At 37.4% G+C, this 26,022-nt stretch overlaps 1 protein-coding gene across 6 annotated transcripts in view; it reads right to left on the reverse strand.

Moving 5' to 3' along the window:
* Positions 1 to 26,022, reverse strand: part of FOXN2 (forkhead box N2) — a 68,264-nt gene that overhangs the window by 34,028 nt on the left and 8,214 nt on the right. The window lies entirely within an intron of this gene.

Raw genomic sequence — 26,022 nt, forward strand, 5'->3', positions numbered from 1 at the left:
CTTAAAAGGTGGAGCCAAAATTATAAACTAGGCTGAGTTCAAGATTCAAGCTTTTTTGTTCATTAGAATATACTTATTTAAGGAACATATTTTTTAGCAATACTACTTAAAAACATATTGTTGACAGAGAAACCAATTTGGGTTTTTGTGGGTTTTTTTTGTCTTTTTAGGGCCACACCTGCAGCATATGGAGGTTCCCAGGCTAGGGGTGAAATTGAAGCTATAACCCCTGGCCTATGTCACAGCCATAGGAATACCAGATGTAAGCCAAATCTGCAACCTACACCACAGCTCACAGCAATGCCAGATCCTTAACCCACTGAGGAAGGCCAGGGACTGAACCTGCATCCTCATGGATACTTGTCAGATTTGTTTCCACTAAGCCACGGTGGGAACTCCAGAAAGTAATTTGAGTGCCTGTGAATATGTTATTCCTCTGAATTATAGGTTTATAATAAAATCCCATTACTTTAAGATGTAAGACAATACTAAGGCAGCAAATGTGCCAAAGGTTATACAAAGCATACAGCCAAGCAAAGTTTAAAAATCAGGTACTGACACTGAAAGGCTGACATTCTCTTAGTAAGGTTTTAATTGTCATTGTATTTTCAAGGCGAGAAAAAAGGCTGTTTCTAAACTATCGTTGGTAGAATACTTGAGAACACCATCCACTTAGAACACTAAGTCCACCATAATAAATAGGCAAATTATCTTTTCTTACAAGTAAGTATATAAATAGGAAATAAATAAGTTAGAAAATGTTCAATTTCACTGATGATCAAAGAAATGCAAAGCAAAAGTATGATAATGTACTTAGCATGGTGACTAATAAGCACAAATATCAGTAATACTAATAACAGTACTTATTTTTGCTCAAATTATCAATGGTTTAAACATATAAAATATATAAATATATATATATATATATAATATGCAATTTTGGGCAAGGAACTAGGACCATTTTGGAAAGCAAACTGGCAACATGCACCAAGAATCAATAAAAACGTCATATTCTTTGACCCAATAATTCCACTTATGAGTCACTTCAGTGAAATAATCCTATGTAGGGGAAAAGATTCTCTCTCTTCTCTTTCTCTCTCTTTTTTTTTTTTTTTTTTTTGCTTTTTAGGGCCGCATTTGCAGCATATAGAGCTTCCCAGGCAAGGGGGGTCGAGTCAGAGCTACAGCTGCCAGCCACAGCCACACCAGATCCCAGCCAAATCTGCGACCTATACCACAGCTCATGGCAATGCTGGATCCTCAACCCACTGAGCGAGGCCAGGGATCAAATCAGATTCGTTTCTGCTGTCCGCAATGAGAACTCCCTTCTTTTTCTATCTTTTACACACATACATGTTCATCCAAGAATTATGAAAGATAATAGGAAAACTATAAACAGCTTTCACATTTTATTATAGAGAAATAGCTAAGTAGACCAAAGAACATGTATTTAATCTAATACTTAGTAGTCATTAAAAACAACTGCTTTAGAAGTTTCTGTTGTTGGTGCAGTGGAAATGAATCCAACTAGGATTCATGGGATGGGGGCTGGATCCTGGCCTCACTCAGTGGGTCAGAGATCTGGTATTGCAGTGCGCAGTGGTGTAGGTCCCAAACTTGGCTCAGATTCTAACTTGCTGTGGCTGCTGCATAGGCCAACAGCTGCAGCTCCAATTAGACCCCTAGCCTGGGAACTTCCATAGGCCGCAGGTGCAGCCTTAAAAAGCAAAAAAAAAAAAAAAAAAAAAAAAAAAAAAGACTGAGTGTGAAGTAAACAAAAAAGCTTATTAAAAGCTGGTGAAAAAGTAAAAAGTAGAAAATATACAAAAAGCTAACAGTGGTTTATGATAGTAACTTGGTATTTTTTTTGGTTATATTTTCCAGTTTTTCTTTTAATGTGTTTATTTTTATAGTTTAAAATTAAAACAATTATATTCAGGGTGGGACAGATTGTGCTAGATTATTTTTAGTTGTAGCATTTCTATTTCACAAAAAATCAGATCACAAAAAGGTCACAGGCTGATCAAAGTTTGCAAGTCAAAAAGAGAAGCCATCTTTCATATTCCTAGTACAGTTTATTCTATTACTAAATTTTTCTTTAACACAAATTACCTCACTGGTAAGTAGGGGAAAGAATTTAGTACAAAGTGAAAATCACATCGGTCTATACACAATTTTTCTCAGCCTATGTTTTTGCACTAGTAAGTAACAAGAGCTGAACCCAAAATAAGCTAACACAGTGGAAAGTGGCAAGCTGCTGAAGTACAGTACTGTACACAATTCTCATTCAACCTGTGTTCTTCCTCTTGGCGCAGCTTGGCTACATGAATTTTCTTGTAAAGTGCTTAATGAGTTCTTCTCTCCAAATCTGTACACACTTTACTCTGGCCTCCATAACCCTGAAGCTTCAACTCTTTCTTGTACACCCTTCCATCAGGCCAGCTTCATCTTTTTTTTTTTTTAAACCTTAAATTTATTGTAGTATTTCTTTATTTGCAACAGATTCACTTTATCTTTTAAAATATTCTAAATATTCTAGTAGTCTTAGTAAGATTTATTTTTGTTAGCGTCTGGTTACAAAGCTTTGCATGTTTTAGGTGTGACCCATCAGCTACGTACAAGCTCAGTGTTTTCAGAACATATAATATTGCGACAGAAAGGTCCGCATACTTCACACCAATATCAAGAAAACTTGGTTTTATTTTTATCAAACTACTTCTTAAAACTGAAAGCATTCAGTAGCACATTATTAATAATGTGCATGGAAGTTTGCTTCATAAAACAAAGTAAATAAAGAAAGGAAATCTGTACCAGTGATGTAACATTTCCTTTTAGTAATCTGTTAAGAACAATACTTCAACAACAAACCACATATAATTGTCCCACATAATAAATGTCACTCAAAATAAGCAGTTAAGGCCTAGAGAATAAGATGTGGAATTTGAAAAATGTATCAATTTCTTAGGTATGTAACTAGCATAAGTCAAATAATGAATACATCCTCTATATCCAATTTCTAAATCAAAGCATTGATACAAAAAAGGTAAGTAAGTGTACAAGGCAATTTAGCAAAGTACACATGTGTGTTAAGACTCCAAATCTACATTTCAGGAAAGGGCAGAATATTCTCTCACAAGGGGAATTTTTAAAGTGGAGAGTTCAAATAAATTCAGTACAATGACTTTGGAGCCCCAGACTAGAGTTTCACTATATAATGTCCTTTGCAGTATCTTGCTTGAGAAGAGGGCTCAGGATTAAAATGCACCTTTTTTATTTTTGGGGCTTTGGAGGGCTGCACCCACGGCATGTGGAGGTTCTCAGGCTAGGAGCCTAATCGGAGCTACAGCTGCTGGCCTAAACCACTCCATAGCCACTCCAGATCCAAGCCACGTCTGCAACCTACATCACAGCTCGTGGCAACGCCGGATCCTTAACCCACTGAGAGAGGCCAGGGATCCAATCTGCAACTCATGGTTGGTTCCTAGTCAGATTCGCTTCCACTTCACCACAACGGGAACTCCTAAAATGCATCATTTTTTCACAGCTGTACATTCACGCAGTTCCAAAGAGAGAGGCATATCTGAATATTATGTTCAATAATACAGTGATACTCAACTCCAGGGCAGGAAAAATAAAATCTATACTGGAATTCTTAAGATCATTTCCCAAAAGGTTAGAGGACAGCACTTTTTCTTAGGTTGGTATTAATACTGGTCTGAGAGGAAATGCTTGACAGAGACTAAATAAGAGAAGAGAAACTAAGGCAGAGAATTTTCAGTTTTATCTAAGACATAAGGTGCCATGGTGTTAGAGGTGTTACACTAATAATTTTTCTGGCCAAAATAATTGAGGAAACTCCTAAACACATACTGCTGGTTAAACTACATAGATTTTATGGGAGTTCTCTTGTGGTGAAGCAGGTTAAGGACCCTGTGTTGTCACCACAGCAGCTAGTGTTGCTGCTGCAGTGCAAGTTAGATCCCTGGCCTGAGAATTTTCACATGCCACAGGAGTGGCCAAAAAATAAAAAAAAAAAAAGGAAAGAAATTTGTCCACATTTTTAACTGATTCTATCAAAAACTAAGCAAACAAATTTTTTTTTTCCTGGAGTTCCAGTCATGGCTCATCGGTAACAAACCCTGCTAGCATCCATGACTATGCCTTACTCAGCTGGTTAAGGATCTGGTGTTGCCGTGAGCTGTGGTATAGGTCGTGGATGTGGCTCGGACCCCTCATTTCCCACAGCTACAGCTCTGATTTGACCTGTAGCCTGGGTACTTCCATATGTCTCAGGTGTGGCTCTAAAAAAAAAGAAAAAAAAGATTTTTTTTCCTTTAGTTAGAATCCCTCAATATTATTATTATTTAGCCCTCCAAGTTTTTCAAACATCGTATAAAATTGAACTCTACTGAAAACTGTGCCCCCTCCACCACATTTATTAACATTATTGGAGTTCCCGTCGTGGCTCAGTGGTTAACGAATCCGACTAGGAACCATGAGGTTGCGGGTTCGGTCCCTGCCCTTGCTCAGTGGGTTAACGATCCGGCGTTGCCGTGAGCTGTGGTGTGGGTTGCAGACGTGGCTCAGATCCTGAGTTGCTGTGGCTGTGGCGTAGGCTGGCAGCTGCAGCTCTGATTCGACCCCTAGCCTGGGAACCTCCAAATGCCGCGGGAGCAGCGCAAAGAAATAGCAAAAAGACAAAAAGACAAAAAAACCCAAAAAACAAAAAACACCACATTATTGCAGCAGTAATTCATTCATTTTTACAGATGACTTATATTCTACTTTATGAATACACCACAATTTATTACAGTCTTAAGGACATTTATTTATGTTTGCGGCTATTACAAGTAATATTATTACAGACATCCTTGTTCATCTCTTGGAACACAACTGCAAATAATTTTTCTGAAATTCTAAAAGCAGAATATATGCCAAAGAGTAATTATTGGGTCAGAGAGTATTCTTTTCTTCAACTTAAACTGATAATGACAGATTGCTACCAGAAATGTATGTGTATTGTTTGTTCCAGGTACTCATCAAAAAATAATTTGTTTTGGCAACCCGATGACTATGAAATTGTATCTCCTTGTTACTTAATTTGCATCTCCCACATTACTAATTGGGTTGAGTGTCTCCTCATATATAAAAGAAAACTTAGTGACAAATTAATACATAATTTTTTGCCATTAAGATTTCCTCTTCTATTAAGTGCCTATTGAAGTCATTCGTATTGTTTGGCCATTACTCCTCATGTGATACACATATCTTTTCCTATTTAGACGTCTTGCCTTTTTATTAGTTGCCTATTAATGAGTAAGTTCTTAACTTTATTGCTAAACACTTTTTTTTTATAGTTGCACCATGGCACATGTAAGTTCCCAGGCCAAGGACTAAATCTGAGCCACAGCTGCCACAAGGCCAGATCCTTTAAACCATAGCAGGGCCAGGAATTGAACCCACGCCTCTGCAGCAAATGGAGCTGATGCACCATAGTGGGAACTCCAATTTTTTTTTTTTTTTTTTTTTTTGGCTGTGCCCATGGCATGCAGCAGTTCCCAGGCCAGGAACTGAACCCACGCCATACCAGTGATGACATAGGATCCTTAATCACTAGGCCACCAAGGAAATCCTAATACAATGGATAAACCCTTTTCTTTAGGCTACTGTATGTAGTTTGTTTCTCATTTAAGAATTCCTCTGGAGTTCCTGTCATGGTTCAGTGATAACAAACCCAACTAGTATCCATCAGGATGCACGTTCCATCCCTGGCCCCACTCAGTGGGCTAAGGATCTGGCATTGCTGTGAGCTGTGGTGTAGGTCACAGACATGGTTTGGATTCTGAGTTGCTATGTCTATGGTGCAGGTGGGCAGCTGCAGCTCCAATTCAAGCCCTGGCCTGGGAACCTCCCTATGTCGCAGGTGTGGCCCTAAAAAGAAAGAAAGAAGAAAAAAAAAAAAAAAAAAAGAATTCCTTCTGTACATCAAATTCATAGAGGTTTTATCCCACACTGTCTACTAAAAGTTTTACAGTTTTTACTTTTTACAGTCAAGTCTTCAATTCACCAAAAATGTATGTATGTATTTTTTATCCAATTTCATTTTTACATACAGACACACAATTGTTCCAGAATCATTTATTAAAAATTTTGTCTCTTCCAGTCAGAGAACTGATCCATCATTGGCCCTTAGCATCTCTTCATGTTCTCAACACGTATGCCAAGAATGAAAGGCCTTTATTTGGGCCATTTTTCAGCGTACTGTTTGCCACAAGCAAAACTGAGGGATGACCTAACATCTCTCAGACAAACGGTAGGCCAGCCTCCATTAACACTTCTTTCATTCATGATTTAGAAAAACATATCTTAATTTCCACATTTTTTTTTCTCACTGATTTCTAACTTAAATGAACTGATCTATGGGACACTAATTCTTGGAAATATGTTAAAACTTGTTTGATGGACCAGTATGCGATCGATTTTATGATTCAGCTGATGTTTCCAGAGTGATTAAATGCAATATATTTTCACTGGATCAAGCTTTTAATTACATTTAGTTTTCTATATTCCCACTGATTTTTTTTCTATATTCCTACTTCTTTACCAAATAGTGAGGAATATATATTACAATCTCTCACTATACTAGTGTAATTTATCAATTTCTTCCTGGTAGTTATTAATTTTTACTTCATTTGTGGCTATGGTTACTAGTGCATACAAACTTAAAACTTCTATATATTCATGGCAAAATGAAACATTTACTATCATCAATTCTTTTCATCTCTAGTAACTGTACTTGTCTTAAAAATCTATTTTAAATATTGCACAGCAAAGGAAACCAAAAAGAAAACAAAAAGACAACTTACAGAATGGGAGAAAATAGTTCCAAATGATGCAACTGACAAGGGCTTAATCTCTAAAATATACAAACAAATTATACAACTCAAAGCAAAAAAAGCCAGCAACCCAATGGAAAAATGGGCAAAAAACCTGAACAGACATTTCTCCAAGGAAGATATATAGGTGGCCAACAAGCACATGAAAAAATGCTCAACATCACTGATTATTAGAGAAATGCGAATCAAAACTACCATGAGATACCACCTCACACCAGTCGGAATGGCCATCATTAATAAGTCCACAAATAACAAATGCTGGAGGGGGTGTAGAGAAAAGGGAACTCTCTTGCCCTGTTGGTGGGAATGTAAGATGGTACAACCACTACGGAGAACAGTATAGCAGTATCTTAGAAAACTATGCATAGAACTACCGTATGACACAGCAATCCCACTCCTGGGCATATATCCGGACAAAACTTTCCTTGAAAAAGACACATGCACTCACATGTTCATTACAGCACTATTCACAATAGCCAAGACATGGAAACAACCCAAATGTCCATTGACGGATGATTGGATTAGAAAGATGTGGCATATATACACAATGGAATACTCCTCAGCCATTAAAAAGAACAAAATAATACCACTTGCAGCAACATGGATGGAACTAGAGACTCTCATACTGAGTGAAGTAAGTCAGAAAGAGAAAGACAAATACCATATGACATCACTTATATCTGGAGTCTAATATACAGCACAAATGAACCTTTCCACAGAAAAGAGAATCATGGACTTGGAAAACAGACTTGTGGTTGCCAAGCGGGAGGGGAGGGAAAGGGGTGGATTGGGAGTTTGGGGTTAAGAGACGCAAACTATTGCCTTTGGAATGGATTAGCAATGAGATCCTGCTGTGTAGCACTAGGAACTATGTCTAGTCACTTATGATGGAGCATGATAACATGAGAGAAAAGAATGCATACATGTATGTGTAACTGGGTCACATGCTGTACAGTAGAAAAAAAATTGTATTGGGGAAATAACAATTTAAAAAAATAATTAAAAAAATATATTTTAAATAGTATGCCAGCTTTTGTTCCATTATTATTTGCCTGGTATGTTTTTTTTCACATTTAACTTACAATGTTTCCCTTTTGTTTCTTTGTAGTCTGTTCTAAACCCTATATAGCTGAACATTTAACCGCATAGATATATTTAGATTTACTTCCATCTTCTTATTTGGTGTTCTACACTTTTCTTGCCTTCTTTGGGATTACATTTTTTGGTTCCATTTTTTATCATCTACTAGTTTGTAAGTTATATTTTAATTTCTATTTCTATTGTGTTACCTTAAAATTTTTACTATGCATACTTATCAAAATCCAAAGTTACCTTTAATCTTCTCCTGAGTAATAAAAAGATTTTTTGTTGTTTTTTGGGGGGCTGCACTCGTGACATATGGAAGTTCGCTGGCTAGGGGTCAAATCGGAGCTAGAGCTGCCAGCCACAGCCATAACCAAAGCCACTCAGGATCCGAGCCGTGTCTGCAACCTACTCCACAGTGCACAGCAGCACTGGATCCTTAACCCACTGAGCGAGGCCAAGGATCAAACCTGCATGGATACTAGCAAGGCTCATTACTGCTGCGCCAGAATAGGAACTTCCAAAAAGATCTTTTGAATACCAGCTCCAATCATCTCCTCCTGGTTTATAAAATAACTGGTTATTTGGTACATAACCAAAATAACTGTTACTTTGGTCCTATCTTTTTTTTTTAACCTCACAAGACATGATTATTATTTATACAGTTTAGACTTTCAATGACCATCTTCTTTCTACTTAAAAAGTGGTCTGCCAGTAAACTTTCAGATTTCTCTGAAAATATCTGTATTTTGCCCTCTTCTTTAAAGGTCTTTTTTTCTTTGTTTTTGCTAGCTATAGAGTTCTGGGTTGAACTAGAACAGGTCATGATTTTTAGATTTTCACTGAGTATATCATTTCATGTTCTCTATTTCCGTTATTGTTGCTGAAATCTCATAATCTTTTGGAAACATTGTGTTTTCTTTAAAAAAATTTCCCCTTTATTAGCCTAATATTTTTCATTTTCTTGTCTCTGTCGCATTCTAGATTTCAGATTTATCTTTCCTTATATAATTTTTTCTTCAATGAGGTCTATTTGCTTTTACTTATCCCTTGAATTCTAATTTGTTATTGCATATTTTTTTATCTAGAACTTCTGATTGTTTTACAAAATGCTTGTTCTCATTTTTAAACTTTCATTGAACATATTAAATACACTTAAATTTTATATCTGATAATTACAAGATGTGAACTCCTTGCTGATCTGATTATACTGAATTCCCTGTTTCCTCAGATGGTCTGTAAAGTTTTATTTTAAGCAGCTCACTTTCACTAGAGCTTTACCAACAGGAATTCTTTGATGATGATGATGATTTGTGCTGCTTCTGTCAAGCCCCTGGGAGTAGTAACAATCCAGGATCATTTAAAATTCTTTGCTTGGGAGTTCCCGTTGTGTCACAGAAGAAATGAATCTGACTAGTATCCATGAGGATGAGGGTTCGATCCTGGGTCTTGCTCAGTGGGTCGGGGATCAGGCATTGCTGTGAGCTGTGGTGTAGGTTGCAGACATGGCTCGGATCCTGAGTTGCTGTGGCTATGGTGTAGGCCAGCAGCTACAGCTCCAATCTGAACCCTAGCCTGGGATGGGAACTTCCATATACCGCTAGTGTGGACCTAAAAAGCAAAAAAAAAAAGTTCTTTTCTTGAGACCTAGTGTGAATTCAGGCTGCAAACCAGTGTGAGGGCTGGTTTGTGGTAACAAATTTTCAGTAGAGATTTTTAAAATTTTTCCTGTTATCAGCAATATTCTAGAAAGAAAATTTTCTTGGTTGGGAAGGAATTTCTAGATCTCTCTTACACCTAGAAGGTATATACTTTTATAGAGAAGGGCTATTAAAGGAGGAGACTATTTCCTGCTAGATGTTTTACTTTGGCTGGGTCTGGGCTTTCCTTCCCTATTCCTGAGCCCCCGCAAGGCCAGGAAAACAAAAGCTCACTTGATGTGGTAAATACCCTCAAGGCAATAGCCATCTTCAGTATTTAGCTTATCTCACTGGGTTTCCAATTAGTGTTGGTCTAAATATTCTTTACTTTTGTGCTAGAGCACTGATGCATTTTATCCAGCATTTTAGGCTGTTTTCAGCAGAAGGGCTGGTCCAATTTGCCACACCACTGAAAACAGATGTTTACATTAGTTTTTGATGGTGATATTTCTAACATACATTATCCTGCATTTTAGAGCTTTGGTTCTTAAGTTTCTTCTGCCTCTGCACACTTGAGGAATCTGACTTTATTCCTACCATTAAGAGTTGCTTGTTATGACAGTGATTCCCAACTGGCAGTAGGTAGAGACATTTCCTGGGAGGTGAAAGGTGGTATTAAAAAACTGTGTGTGTACATATATACATATTTTTTAAAGAGGGTGCTTTGTTTCATCCCTTTAAAAAAATCATATTCTTTAAATATAGGAAAGATATTTTAATCCTTTAACTATGATTCAGGCTATCATAAAGATTTGGTAAAGAATAATGCTTATAGGGATGGCTCAAATATATAGAACTATCTGCCACCCTTTTCAGTGTCTCTCAAATCAGCGTCCCCCATGGATACGCTCTGAGTGTTTTAAGTTTTGCAAATTTTCATTTTGTGCTATCATTTCCGTAACAATATAAAGAAAAAAATGACTTTAGAAAAAAAACCCTACTTCAGAAACTAGTGTCAGTGATTCTCAAAACGGGATCTATAATTTTTTTCTTTAAAAAGGATTCATGTATTATTTTAGTTGCAAATACTGCTCCACACTAAAAGGTCTCACTTGTTATGCCTGAGTTACTGGATTAATCTTAGTTCTATATCCTAGCCCTCCATTGTACTGTAGTCACTGTATTGATTACACAGGTATATGATCCCTTATGTAAAATCCTTGGAGGAGTTCCAGCTATAGCAAGTGGGTTAAGAATCTGACTGTAATGGCTAGGGTTGCTGTGGAGGTGTGGGTTTGGTCCCCAGCCTGGCACAGTGGGTTAAAGGGTCCAGGACTGCCACTGCTGTGGTGTAGATCACAACTGTGATTTGGATTCCATCCCTGGCCCAGGAACTTCCACATGCTATGGATGCGGTCAAAGCAAATTTTTTTTTATTTAAAAAAATAAATATTTTTAAATATTTGCCCTTGAGGGCAAATATATTTCAGAATTCAGAATATTTTGGATTTTAGGAAAAGACTATAATTTACATGTAATATGTTATATGATGTGTCAGTGAGGTCTGAGACAGCACCCCATAATAAATATGTTAATACTTCTGCAGCAAAATGTATATTCACACTAAGAGGAGAGTGAACAAAGATCAATAACGGTCTTATATCAGTTTATACCACGTTTTACCACTAAATGAGTTAAGAGAAAACTTTTGGCTTTCAGAATATTGTGGATTTCTAAAACCATAGAAATATAATTATAGAAGAATTATCAGCTATAGATTGGGAAGCCAGATTAAGTTTCATTAGAATTTCATACAAGTAAAATCTGATAAGGTTAAAGAGTTCGCCTTGACATGCATGAATTTAATGCATCAACTTTGTAATTTTTTCCCTCAACTACTTAGGAGTCCCTTTTTGTCTAACTGTGGTTAATAGTTGAGGATACAGAGTAAGTAATCTCCTGTTAAACAGAAAATGTATTACATTATGAATTCTAATAAGTATCTAAATGTAAATAGGAATTTAAAATATATTCCAAAGCTAACTTATTAGCTATATTAGATTATAATATCTCTATGCCTAATATGAATAAAAGATAAAGAAAAGTATGAGAGATATATACTATTCAGAATAATCTCTCCTGGTCCTTTTCCAAGACTCTTCAAGAAGAAATCTTTTACTCCTACCACACTCATGGCTCTGTTGTCACAGTTAAAATAGTACACAACTATGTTAAAATAGTACACAACTATGAAATGAAAGACTTCTCTATTGAGAAAGGAATTAATATATGTAACACTAGAAGATACAGGAGTTCCCTCTGTAGCTCAGCAAGTTAAGAACTGACATTGTCTCTGTGAGGATGCAGGTTTCATCCCTGCCCTTGCTCAGTGGGTTAAGGATCTGGCAGGCTGCAGATGGGGCTTGGATCCAGTGTTGCTATGGCTGTGGTACAGGCATGAAGCTGCAGCTCTGATTCCAGCCATAGGCCAGGAACTTTCAAATGCTGTAGGTGTGGCCATAAAAAGAAAAAAAAAAAAAAAAAAAGAAGAAGATATGGAACAGAAACTGAGAAGGCAGTGTATTTGAAGTTAAAATTGTGGAAGATAAAGCAATTTCATACTATAAAAAAGTCACAAAAGTAAAATCTAAATTATTATTCTTAATCTTATAATTAATTCTGGCAGTGGTGAAGCAGAGAGTTAAAGAGCATAAGATATTGCCTGGGTTCAAATTCCAGCTCTGCCACTCAACAGACTCTAAGCCATATCAATTTATAAATCTAATAGTGCCTACTTTCATAAGACTGTTAGTACCAATTAAATGAGAATATAAAGCACTCAGAATGAAGATAGAAAGTACACAATGAATACTAGTTATAGAGATGGAAATTATTACTGCTATTAATTTAAGAAATTTTTATTAGCCTTCTTCCTAAAGTAGTAGATTTCTAAATGTTATATCTCTCAAATACAGAAAAACTAGGGTATAAAATCAGTAACAAAGCTTTATTTTTTGGCTAGGACCGCAGCATGTTGAAGTTCCTGGGCCAGGGCTGAACCTGCGCCACAGCAGCAATCCAAGCTGCTGCAGTGACAATGGTGGACCCACTGTGCCACAAAGGAACTCCAATACTTTATATGTTTTGAAGTTTGGAAACTAAAAAAAAGAAAAAAAATCTAGTATTAAGGACGAATCTTCCTATGACCAATGACACACTCTTGTAAGGTAGTCAACTAAAATTAGCACTTCTCAGAAGAGCTGCAATAGCCACCTTCACTTCCTTATTCTGTTTCCATGAACTTCACTTATTATGTTATGTCAATTCTTTTACCAATCATGCTACATGACAGAACTTTTCTTCAAATCTTTCTAGTTTAATAACATAAAAGAATTTAAACCATATAAATTTTAAAAAACTCTTTTTTAGTATTTTGTTATTAATGGCTCCAAAAGGGTCTAAGTGCCTTTTAACATCTCTGTCTGATGCTAACATTCTAACACACACAAAAAAGAATTTATAAAAAAAAGTGAAGTAAATAACTACAGTATCTCTGTTTAAAATATGTTGAGTTTTCAGTGGCTAATGACATTCTCAGTAACAAAAAGATACAGTTGCAAATATAATGCTACACTCAAAACAGGACAGGATTATAAATATCTATATATAGTTTTATTTATTTGATTCCAACTAGTTCAGAATCTACTATCTTGGATCTACAGAATTCTTATCAAGTCACAATGTTCAAAATAACAATTTTCAAAATATTACTTACATTGTAAGTAAGTAATTTCAGGATAGTATCTACAGTATTTAATTTACTTATTTATTCATTTATTTATTTTTAGGGACACACCTGCAGCATATGCAGGTTCCAAGCTAGGGTGAGAACCAGAGCTGCAGCTCCTGACCAGATCCAAATTCGGGACCATCAGCCCACTGATCAAGGCCAGAGATCAAACCTGCATCCTCATGGATACTAGCTGGAATCTGCTGAGCCACAATGGAAACTCCTACAGTACTTTAAAAATACAGACTGGAGTTCCCATTAAGGCACAGAGGAAACAAATCCGACTAGCATTCATGAGGATGCAGATTCGATCCCTGGCCGTGCTCTGTGGGTCGGGAATCCAGCACTGCCGTTAAGCTGTGGTGTAGTTTTCAGAGGCAGCTTGGATTCCGCATTACTGTGGTGCAGGCTGGCAGCTGTAGCTCTGATTGACCCCAGCCTAGGAACTACCATATGCCGCAGGTGCAACCCTAAAAAGCTAAATAAATAAAAATATAGACTTATGGGAGTTCCTGCTGTGGCACAGTCAGTTAAGACTCCAACTGCAGCTGCTGCAGAGGTATGGGTTCAAACCCTGGTCCAGCTGCAGTGGGTTAAAGGATCTGGCATTGCTGCAGCTATGGCAGGGGTGGCATCTGTGTCTCATATTCAGTCCCTGGCTGGGGAACTTCTATGTGGCAGGAGTGGCCAAAACACACACACCACTCATATATATATAATTTATTTAACAACAAATCAGGCTCTTGGTCCAGTAATTCTAGTCAGCAATTCTCAACTCAGTCCAGTAAAATTTTAATGTAAACCTTAGTAATATAAATCCATAGGAAATAAGGAATAATTGCAATTAATTAAATTCTATTAATGTGTTTAATACTTTTTAAAAGTGCTTTTCAAATTGTATTATTGAATTCCATGTTACATTTTTCTTTTTAGGGCTGCACCTGCATATGGAAGTTCTCAGGCTAGGGTGTAACTGGAGCTGCAGCTGCCTGCCACAGCCACAGCCACAGCAATGTCGGATCTGAGCCACATCTGCAACCTACACTGCAGCTCAAGGCAACACTGGATCCTAAACCCACTGAGTGAGACCAGGGATAAAACTCGCATCCTCATGGATACTAGTCAGGTTTGTTTCCCCTGAGCCACAATGGGAACACCGAATTTCATGTTACATTTTTCAATTTTAGTTGTTTAATCTTACCTATATTATAGTTCTTAGAACCCTAAATCTGTAAGTTATTGTTTGCAAATATTATTTAAGAACTCTTCTTAGGAAATAAAAAACAGCACTTAAAAAAAGACATCAAAATGGGAGTTCCTGTTGTGGCTCAGCAGGTTAGCAACCCGACTAGAATCCTTGAAGATGTGGGTTTGATCTCTGGCCTCACTCAGTGGGTTAACAATCCAGCACTGCTGTCAGTGGCAGTGCAGGTTGCAGACACCGCTTGGATATTGTGTTGCTGTGGCTGTGGTGTAGGCCAGCAGCTGCACCTCTGATTCGACCCCTACCCTGGGAACTTCCATACGCTGCAGGTATGGCCCTAAAAAAAAAAAAAAAAAAAAAAAAAAAAAGACATTAAAATAAAATGATATCCCAAAGCAAATTTATTCCTATTTATTTTTTCCTTGTACCCCTGAGCCAATCCTTGAATATTTCTTTCCTTATTACACAGAAAGGATAAATGAGGAAAATCAATTATGCTGTTTTTTTAAACTAATTTTTATTTTTTATTGACGTATTGTTGATTTCAACGCTATGTTAGTTTCAGATGCACAGCAAAGTGATTTAATTATACTTTCAGATTCTTTTCCCATATAGGTTATTACAAAATACTGAGTAGTTTCCTGTGCTGTACAGTAAGTACGTTCTTGTTGATTATCCATTTTCTATATAGTAGTATATGTATATTAATCCCAAACTGCTTACTTATCCCTCCTAGCCACTTTTCCCCTTTCATAACCATAAATTTGTTTTTGAAGTCTATGAGTTTGTTTCTGTTTTTAAAAATACGTTCATTTGTTCATTTTTTTAGATTCCACAAGTAAGCAAGCCAATTGTTGAATATTTCTTTCCTCATTACACAGAAAGGATAAACGAGAAAAATCAATTTTGCTGTTCCTAAGAAGCTTTTCTTACACTGGAATGAAAGGAAACATACCATCTGTTATATTCTACTAGAGCTGGAAAAGAAGCTGAAACCAACTCTGGAACAATTGTACTGAGAGGCCCTGAAGAAGACTTGCAGTCAGTCCCATGCTTAAAGCAAGGGATGATTGATCAATCTTGAACTATGTGGCAATATCTGACCTACAGAAAAAATTGTTTCTCACCATTTTTACCCTACTAGTCTAACTTCCTACTTAAAATCAGTCTCTTAAGTACTTTAAACATCTAAATTCCTGAAGCATGTAACAAACCAATCTGATATTTGGTTATATTTAATTTATACATTTACAATGTCTGTATTTTTATATGTATGGTCTTAAGACATTTGGAAAGTTTATTTCTGATGACTTGCCATTTTACCTCTCACCAAGAGCTTAATGTCCTAAGTAAATCAAACAATCTTTAGTTAGAAACATCAAAAGAGCAACCAGAGAGTAAGCCCCCTTTCAGATTTGTGGCTTTCCCATCCAATCACTTTTAAGTACTCAATATAAAAAACATCTGATGGGCTAAGACAACCCTAGCAAGGGAAACAGCTGTCATTCACTTAGCTCAGATCACTAAACAATGTTTTCATAGAAAATAAAAATCCACTACAAAGTTAAGACATAGTATAGAAATCCAAAATGTTTGTGAATTTTATTAGAACTGCCTGGCAAATACTGCATTTCGTTACTATAATTTAAGCTTTGTCCCTGATTAAGACATACTAAAAGGAAATTCCATTCAATTTTCCCCTCCTTTCCTCACCTTCAATCTCCTTAGGAAAAAAACTATGTTTATTAATTAATTACAAAAGGTACTATCACTCAAGACTGGAAGGCAAAGTATTATATTTTCAAGATTTATTCAGCTGCATAATAAGCTTATTATAAGAAGCTCAACATAAAATGTTTACAGATACTAATTATTTTCAAAAGAGTTCCTCATTCTTAACTAACAAAAATAATTTTCTTGTTATCACATTGATAGTGATAATAAAGTGTAACACTTGCTAAGCACATACTATATTTGCAAGGCATTGTTCACAAATCTAACACTAGAACTCTAAAGATATTCTATTAACCCAAGTTATCTGATAACTGCGGTAACCCTCAGGTAAGAAAGAAATAAGACATATAAAAGGAAATCACAACCTTCCCTATAATACATTCTTTGTTTTAAGGTTCTCTATTATAAATACTGTCCATCCTATAAAATCCAATATTGAGATTAGAGGGTAGATTCAAATTCCAAATGTACTACTGCAAAAAGACGTATATCTGATTATAATGCTACATGATGTCATGTATCCAGGACAACTGAAGCATTATGGTCTCTTAGGGATAAAACTGCCTCTTGGTCATAGATTTAGGTGACACAGCATGTGATCCATTGTCTCCAAACAAAAAATGTGTGCAGCTGCATTTTCCAGTCAAGAAAGGGAAAGGGAGGGGAGGACACAGAATACAAAAGGGTCAAAGATTTGTCTCATAGGGAAACTGTTTTTCAAATAGGGATAAAAAAGGAAATAAAATTGAGTAGGGGAAAAAAATCTTTCTCCAACTCATGCTAAAAGCAGAAAACACTAAAATGGGTGGGGCGAAGGAAGGAAGGAAAATGTTTTGTGGCAATCTTCCACTGAATCCACTTTTCTCCTAAGTTAACTTGCCCAGATACATTGTGTAAACTATGGTTCAAATGCCTCTTCTACCAATTCTGTGCTATGTATACACAGTATACAGGGTTTTCCTACCCATTGTTGCCGTGTTTGTCATCAAAAAAATGTCTCAGTTGTTCATCAGTTTCTTGGAGAAGTTAAAATGAAGCAATAACTTCATAAACAAAAACATGAAATACATTTATACTTCTTAAAAAAACAATGAATTCCCAGCACATAATCCTACCTTTCACACAGAGAAATACGGGTTTCAAAAACTAGTACCATGGAGTTCCCATCATGGCACAGCGGAAACAAATCCGACTAGGAACCATGAGGTTGAGGGTTTGATCCCTGGCCTCGCTCAGTGGGTTAAGGATCCGGCATTGCCATGAGCTGTGGTGTAGGTTGCAGATGTAGCTCAGACCTGATGTGGCTGTGGCTGTGGCCAGCAGCTATACCTCCTGATTAGAACCCTGGCCTGGGAACCTCCATATGCTGTGAATGCAGCCCTAGAAGGCAAAACAAATAATACAGAACAGTACCACATGCTTAGGGCAGCGTCTCTGCAGCACTAGGACGAAGGTTTGAGCCCCAGTCCAGTACAGTGGATTAAAGGATCTGGTGTTGCCACAGCTTCAGCATAGGCTGCAACTGCGCCTCATATCTGATCTCTGGCCTGGGAACTCCATATGAGGCAGCCAAAAAAGAAAAATAAAACAAACAAAAACAAACAATGGTACCAAAATAGATCTAAACTGAGTGTTTTGTCAAGAAAAACAGTTATTTCTAATAAAAGCTTTAAAAAACTGATGACAAAATAACTTGTAAACTTTTTTGTTTTGCTTTGTTTTTTTGGTAAACTTCTATTAGTATCTAAAACATAGCACTAGTTTACCTTACTTACGTTTTTGGGGGTTAGGGGGCTTGTTTTGTTTTTTGGCCACAGCAAATTCAGCATCTCCAAAAGGGATCTCAGTTCCCACACCAGGGACTAAACCCAGGCCACAGTGGTGTAAGTGGGGATTTCTACCCATTAGACCACCAGGGAACTCCCTACCTGACGTGTTACTAAACTTAATGATAGATAAAAAGGCTACTAGCTCTTAGAGTAAATCCAGCTTAGAACACATCTTCTCATCCTCTGGAATTACAATCAGTGCCATGTCTGAACATAAATATGATAACGGCTAAAAAAAAACCTGACAGCACAGAAAAACAACACAAATAGAGGGAAATCCTTACCATCTAGAAATAGTAATAGCACCTGTGCTATAAAGCAAACAGTGATCGGTCAGTCAACCAACATTCTGGTTTTTTGAAAGCCTCATTACTGTACTTGAAAAGTTAATTTGGGAGTTCTCTTATGGCACAGCGGATTAAAGATCCAAAGTTGTCACTGTATCAGCTTGGGTCACTGCTGTGGCACAGGTTCGAGCCCTGGCCCAGGAACTTCTACATGCCACAGGCAAGGCCTCCCCCACAAAAAAATTATTTTGAAAGAAACAAAGTCACAGAAACCTGAAGGTCAACAGATCTAATGTCCTAAAGTACAAAGATAAATTTGGTTGTCATTTGAATATAAGCAGGTATTCTTTGTCACCAAAATTGAATGTGTTTTCAGTGCCTGGAGCATAATCGATAGTCAGCCAGGCAATAAATCTACAGTAAATTAAATTGTTCCTCTGAAAATAAGCATCTTTTAGAAGTACACTCTATGGTGGCTCAGGGAGTTAGGAACCTGACAAGTATCCATGAGGATCCCTGGCCTCATTCAGCGGGTTAAGGATCTGGCGTTGCTGTGGGCTGTGGCATAGATTGCAGACACAGCTTGTATCCAGAGTTGCCATGGCTGTGGAATACATTGGAAGCTGCAGCTCCGATTCGACCCCTAGCAGGAGAACTTCCATGTGCTGTGGGTACGGCCCTAAAAAGCAAAAAAAAAAAAAAAAAAAGTATATTCGGAATCAAAATAAATTTAAATTTAAGGACAATGACTGGAGTTCCTGTCGTGGTTCAGCGGCTAATGAATCTTAATCTGACTAGCATCCATGAGGACACAGGTTTGGTCCCTGGCCTTGCTCAGTGGGCTAAGGATCTGGCATTGCTGTGAGCTGTGGTGTAGGTCGCAGACGGGACTTGGATCCTATGTTGCTGTGGCTGTGGCGTAGGCCGGTAGGTATAGCTCTGATTAGACCCCTAGCCTGGGAACCTCCATATGCCACAGGTGCGGCCCTAAAAATCAAAACGCAAAAAAAAAAAAAAACTTAAGACTGTGTAGTGGCTGATTTAATATACTGATTAAACTAACCCTATATGTACACTTACTGAAGATATATTTATACTAAAAATTATTAAAGATACATGTTATTAAATAGACTATCTCTAGAGCATTTTATTTTTACAGTCACACCTGCAGCATACGGAAGTTCCCTGGCTAGGTGTTCAACTGGAGCTGCAGCTGCAGGCCTATGGCACAGCCAAGGCAACACCAGATCCAAGCTGCATCCGTGACCTATGCCGCAGCTTGGGGCAATGCTGGATCCTTAAACCACTGAGTGAGGCCAAGGATCAAACGGCCATCCTCATGGATAATATTCAGGTCCTTAACCCACTGAGCTACAATGGGAGCTTCTCCAGAGCATTTTAGAAAGTAATGCTTAACTTTAATAATCACTCAAGTTTCTAAATAAACTTACATGGAATACAACTCAAATTCTAAGTGGCCATATCAGCGACAACTATTTATAGCTAAGCAATCTAGCTGTCATTACTACTAGATAGGATCAGCAACTGAGGGGATGTTCCATTTGAAAACGTAGAGAGCAGTGAAAGAGAAAATGGCTGTTTCTCTTGTTGGGGGCAGATCAATGTTTGTGGTGATTTTTGGTTTGGTGTGTGTGTGTGTGTGTGTGTGTGTGTGTGCTTTTTGTCTTTTGTTTTGACCTGTTGAGGTTGAGATGCTTGTGAGATATTTAAGTAGAGTGGGCATTTGGGATATATGTGATGTAAAGTTCAGGAAAGAGGTCTGGGTTAGATGTTGGAATAGTTAAATCTGAAATGTGCTCATCTCTCTCCACCTTCCCAGTCACAGCTAGTCCTGGTCAACATACCTCTCCATCTAGATCACTACAATGGTAGCCTACAAGAATGGCACCTCTTACGGTTTGTGTCCTGTAGAAACAGCCACAGCGGCTTTGATATGTTCCTGAATTAGTCTCCCTGCATCTATATAAAAAATTTAATTAAATGCTTATTGATACCAGGTGCATTACTAGTAGTCTATTAATCTTTGTAACAATTCCACCAGGTTAGTGTCCATTTTATGTAGAAACAGATGCAGAAAGATTAAACAGCATGCCTATATCCCAAACCTTGAAGTGGTGCAATAGGATATAAGCTCAGGGAGTGTGGCTCCAGAGATTGCAGTCTTGACTACTACACTAGCTGCCATTCACCTAGACTACTTCATAAGTACATAAAAATAGGACATACTACCATCAATATATCTGACTCAGTATCTTCATCTTCAAGCTAATGCTCCTCCGCTTGAAATTTTAGTCCAAACTAGACTGTTTGAATAATTCCTGTTCGTTTCTCTATTTATATGCTTGCTCTTGCTATTCTAAATATCTGAATTGTCTACCTTCCCTACCACAATTCAGTCAAAACCCTAATATTTAAGGCCTCATTTAATGATTCCCCCAAGTGATTTCCACCTTAACTTCTTTTAGGGATTTTTTTTTTTTTTTTTTTTTGGTATTTTCTAGGGCCACACCCGGGGCATATGGAGGTTCCCAGGCTAGGGGTTGAATCGGAGCTGTAGCTGCCAGCCTTCGCCAGAGCCACAGCAATGCCAGATTTGAGCCGCATCTGCTACCTACATCACAGCTCACAACAACGCCGGATCCTTAACCCACTCAGTGAGGCCAGGGATCAAACCCGCAACCTCATGGTTCCCAGTCAGATTTGTTAACCACTGAGCCTCAATGGGAATTCCTCTTTTAGGGATTTTTAATCTCTCCTACAATGTTCCAATTACATTTATATGTCCTCTTTTTATAGTAGTTATTTGTGTCAATAGCTCAAAAGAAACAATTGACATGATATCACCTTATCATGTGAAATAAAATATTATTTTATTTCTTACTTTTTTAGGGGCACAGCTGCGGCATGCGGAAGTTCCCAAGCTAGGGGCTGAATCAGAGCTGTAGCTACTGGCCCACAGCACAGCAAGATGAGATCCCAGCCACATCTGCAACCTACACCACAGCTCAAGGCAACTCCCCACTGAGCGAGGCCAAGGATTAAAACTGCATCCTCGTGGATACTAGTCACATTCATTTCTACTGAGCCATGATGGGAACTCCTGCAATTATTTATTATGCATTTGATTCTTAACACATAGTAAGCATTTGATTTTTGTAAAATGAGTATCTTTACTTTGTACAAATCATTTCACCCTTTTTGTTTTCCTAAACATAAGAATTTCCCTTTAAGCTTTCTAATTATTTCATATTTCTAAATTATCATCTTTATATAAAAGAAAATCAACAAATACATCCTCAAGGGAACTTCTATATGCTGTGAGCACAGCCAAAAAAAAAAAAATATATATATATATACACACACACATATATATAAAATATATATTCTCAAAATTTTAATCAATTGATACAATATTAAGCTATTCAGCCCAATTCTTTCCCATAACTTAAGAATGGCCCTAGGTGTACATAATGTAGGTTAACTTTTAAATATTGGGAAAAGCTAAAGCATTAAAAGTCAAAGCACTAACACTTGTGTATTTTAAAAGAAATATAATCCTATGACCTTTCGCAACTTCCCAAAGTAACTTTAATAGATTTTTCAATAGTCTCTCAACTATGAAGAAATAATCAGAGCAAGACAACAAATTCAGAACTTTGTGACATGTATGCATACAATCAGTGAACGGTATTTTTTCTTTTTCTTTTTTTTTTTTCAGCTGCCCTCAAAGCACATGGAGGGTCCTGGGCTGGGGATTGAGAACTAATGCCTCCATGGAGACAATTTGGATGATTTTCCCACTGTGGCACAGTGGGAACTGCAGTGGCTAGTATTAAATGACAATAATTTCTAATGAAATGAAAGTCTTTTGCCAAGAGTTTAGGAACAGAAAATATGACCATTCCCCAAATTTAAATTATCAGAAAGAGGATTAAAGGAAGATAGTAGCTGTGGTGGCAGCAAATCTTGATTCCCTGTGAATTTTCTCATAAAAAGAGGCAGAGCGGAGTTCCCGTCATGGCGCAGCAGAAACGAATCCAATTAGGAACCGTGAGGTTGCAGGTTTGAGCTGTGGCCTTGCTCACTGGGTTAAGGGTCCAGCATTGCCGTGAGCTGTGGTGTAGGTCACAGATGTGGCTCAGATCCTGCATGGCTGTGGCATAGGCTGGCAGCAACAGCTCCGATTGGAACCCTAGCCTGGGAACCTCCATATGTTGCAGGCGGCCCTAAAAGACAAAAAAAAAAAAAAAAAAAAAAAAAAAGAGGCAGAGCAAGTAGAAAGCAAACCCAAAAGCCACAGATAATATTTACAACAAAACTATTTAATAGTCTCCCCTACAAACTCCCACATATAAATGACTTAACCTGCCAACAGCCCACAGACTTATTTTCTATCAGTGTCTAAGTGAGAGAAAAGAAAGGGAAGCAATGAGGTGTCTGTGGGACTTGAGAACAGAAGCACAAAAGGGTCAAAAGGTATTCACTGGAAAGCACTGACAATTTGTGAACAGAAGCTGAAACCATTCAAAGGGTCCACAGTAAGATCTACAGACATAGATAATCTAGTTCCTTTGAGCTCTCAAAACTTGACACCTGGGACTCTCTTCCATGACAGACCCTACACTTCAGAGGAAGTACTAGGCATGGAAACAAAATTGAGCAGAATAGGGAAAAACAAGATGAAGGAAGAAAGAGGGTCCAAACAGAAGCACCACAGTAGAAGAGAGTCACAAAATCTCAGAAAGTCATGCATCACTCTTTAAATGATGGACAAAAAGGAGTTCCCGTCATGGCACAGTGGTTAACGAATCTGACTAGGAACCATGAGGATGCAGGTTCAATCCCTGGCCTCGCTCAGTTCGTGAGCTGTGGTGTAGGTTGCAGACGTGGCTCGGATCCCATGTTGCTGTGGCTCTGGTGTAAGCCGGTGGCTACAGCTCCGATTAGACCCCTAGCCTGGGAACCTCCATATGCTGCAGGAGCAGCCCTAGAAAAGGCAAAGAGACAAAAATAAAATAAAATAAAATAAAATAAATGATGGACAAAAAAAAAAAAAAAAACCAAGAGAAGAGGACTATGAAGTTAAAAAGAGCTATCTGAACCAGTCTACCCTTAAACTAATTATGTATAAAGAACTGATGAAAAACATTGAGGTAGAATAGCATACAAAGTTATGATAAGAAAAAACAGAAAAACAGTCAAATGAACAGAAGCAGGAGAGGGGAAAATGGGGAGTTGTTCCATGGGTAAAAGTTTCCATTACACAAGATGAATATGTTCTAGAGATCTGGTATACAACATTAAGAATATTGCACTGCACACTTAAAATTTTGTTAAGAGGGTAGATCTTGTGCTAAATGTTCTTACCACAATAAAAAAAGTAAAGAAATAAAAGAAAAAATAGGAAATAAAATAATATCCTACAATGAAAGCATGGCAGAAGGATGCTCACAGGAGAGATAGAAATGAGCTTCTATTTCAAAATGGGCTTTAATGACAGAAAAGAAAAACTTACATTAGAAATAGAAAAGCTCAGAGATAAAGTGACAGAGCTCAGGAAAGAATTGGAAATTGAAAACAAATTATTTCAGAAAGGAAGACTTAAATAAAAGGAATACAAGAAAAAAAAAATAAACATATAAGACTCATTTCTGTAAGCCCAGATTTGCAAATTTTACCTAGCTTGGGAAGTTCCATATGCTGCATGTGTGGCCCTAGGGGGAAAAAAAAAAAAAAAAGGAAAGAAAAGAAAAAAACATAGATGCTATTAATTTAAAACTACTTCTAGCTATCAGTAGATAGAAAATACAGTAACAAAAAGCTCTTGGAATAATCTTCAAAATGACTTAATAAAATTACATAGCATACCAAGAGACAATTTTCCCACAGTGTTTCATTCTGATGTTTAGCAAACAGGATAATGAATTAAAAGTCCACTATCTTATTTTACAGAACCTACCTGTTCTGTTTTTCACATATAATATATGCTTTAAAAGTACTTGACATTTACTCGTTCTTAGAATAAAGTGCGGCTAATACTTAAAATGTGTAAAAGATTTTTTCCAGTTAAAAGGTACTCTAAAACTGCCAAGAAAACTCATCTTTGAGACAAACACAGTAATCATAAAAATAAAAATAATTAAATTCAACAAGGGTTCACCCAGCACATATTATGTATGAGGTATTTATAATTTAGTTGACAAAATAAGACATGTAAGAGAAAGTTATATGTGGTGAGCAGTAAGTGCTTTGGGAAAGGTGAAGCACTGTGGGTTCAGAAGAAGAGGGCACATCACCTACAATTAATTCTAACCAGAGCCAACTCATATTTCTCTAATCCGTCTTCCCTAATACTGGTGTAATGATTTTTCAAAGACCCCATATTCCCCTTTTAAAACACTTCACAGAATACAGTACACAGCAGGCAATTCAAAAGCCTTAAAAGAGCGGAGCAGGCAACAAACAAGCGAGGCTGGTCTTACATAAGACAACAGAGAATGATGAAGACTGCCCAAGAGAAAAGTGAGAGAGCTACTTATAAACTTCAGCCTATCACCAAGAAACCAATGCTGACACATTATTTAGTTTTTCAAGAAACAAAGGAACTCTAGATTTTTGTATATGAAATGTACCAATATTTAAGTGTTGGCAAATATGCAAAATTAAAAAAAATAATGTTCCAGGTCAATTAAAACACAGCTGGAGGTAAAGTTCACAAATCTGGGCTTAGAGAAATGGGCCCAATAAGATATTAATATTCCAACTGGGGGTCCCTACTGTCCTCAAAACTGAAAAAAAGTTGTCTTTCAATTCAAAGGGAAAATGAACTTTTTAAAGTTTTCTTCAAACTTTAGCACTTGCTACCATTAATCTGCTAGCAATAGCAAAAATGCAAGAAAAGGTAGAAAAGGAGCATTTGATAGTCACCTCAAAACTGCTTAGCATTTTTTTGGTTGTGACTGTTTTTTTGGGAGGGGGAGCAAATAGGCAGAATATGGAAGTTCCCAGGCTAGGGGTCAAATCAGAGCTGCAGCTGCCAGCCTACACCACAGCCACAGCAATACAGGACTGGAGCCACGGCTATGACCTACACTGCAGCTCATGTCAATGCAGGATCCTTACCCACTGGGCAGGGCCAGGGATTGAACCCACATCCTCATGGACACTAGTTGGGTTCATTACCACTAAGCCACTACAGATACTCCTGGTTATGATTGCTTTTATCTACAGTTGTTCTCATAGTTACCATTTTATACTACATATATTTTATATGGTCAAATTTTCTATTCCTTAAATTGTTTCTAGATTGTATGATAGAATCAAATACGCAAACACATCTGTTCTAAAGAGTGCCAAGAGACTTCAGAAAAACCCACAGGTCTAATAAAATCTAAAATCTTTAGCATGGTGGCCTACAAATTTCCTAAAATCTCTGGCTCCTGCTTGCATCTATTTCACACCACCCCCAAGCTTCCTGAATATGCAATGCTCTTTCACTCCTTCATGCTCTTAGATGTGTTTTAGGTTCTCCAACCCCA

The sequence above is a fragment of the Sus scrofa genome, chromosome 3, assembly GCF_054392235.1.
Source record: "Sus scrofa isolate SSC_HxYL_T2T_F1_AM1 chromosome 3, Sscrofa_HxYL_maternal_Yorkshire_Landrace_v2.0, whole genome shotgun sequence".
Taxonomy (NCBI): Eukaryota; Metazoa; Chordata; class Mammalia; order Artiodactyla; family Suidae; genus Sus; species Sus scrofa.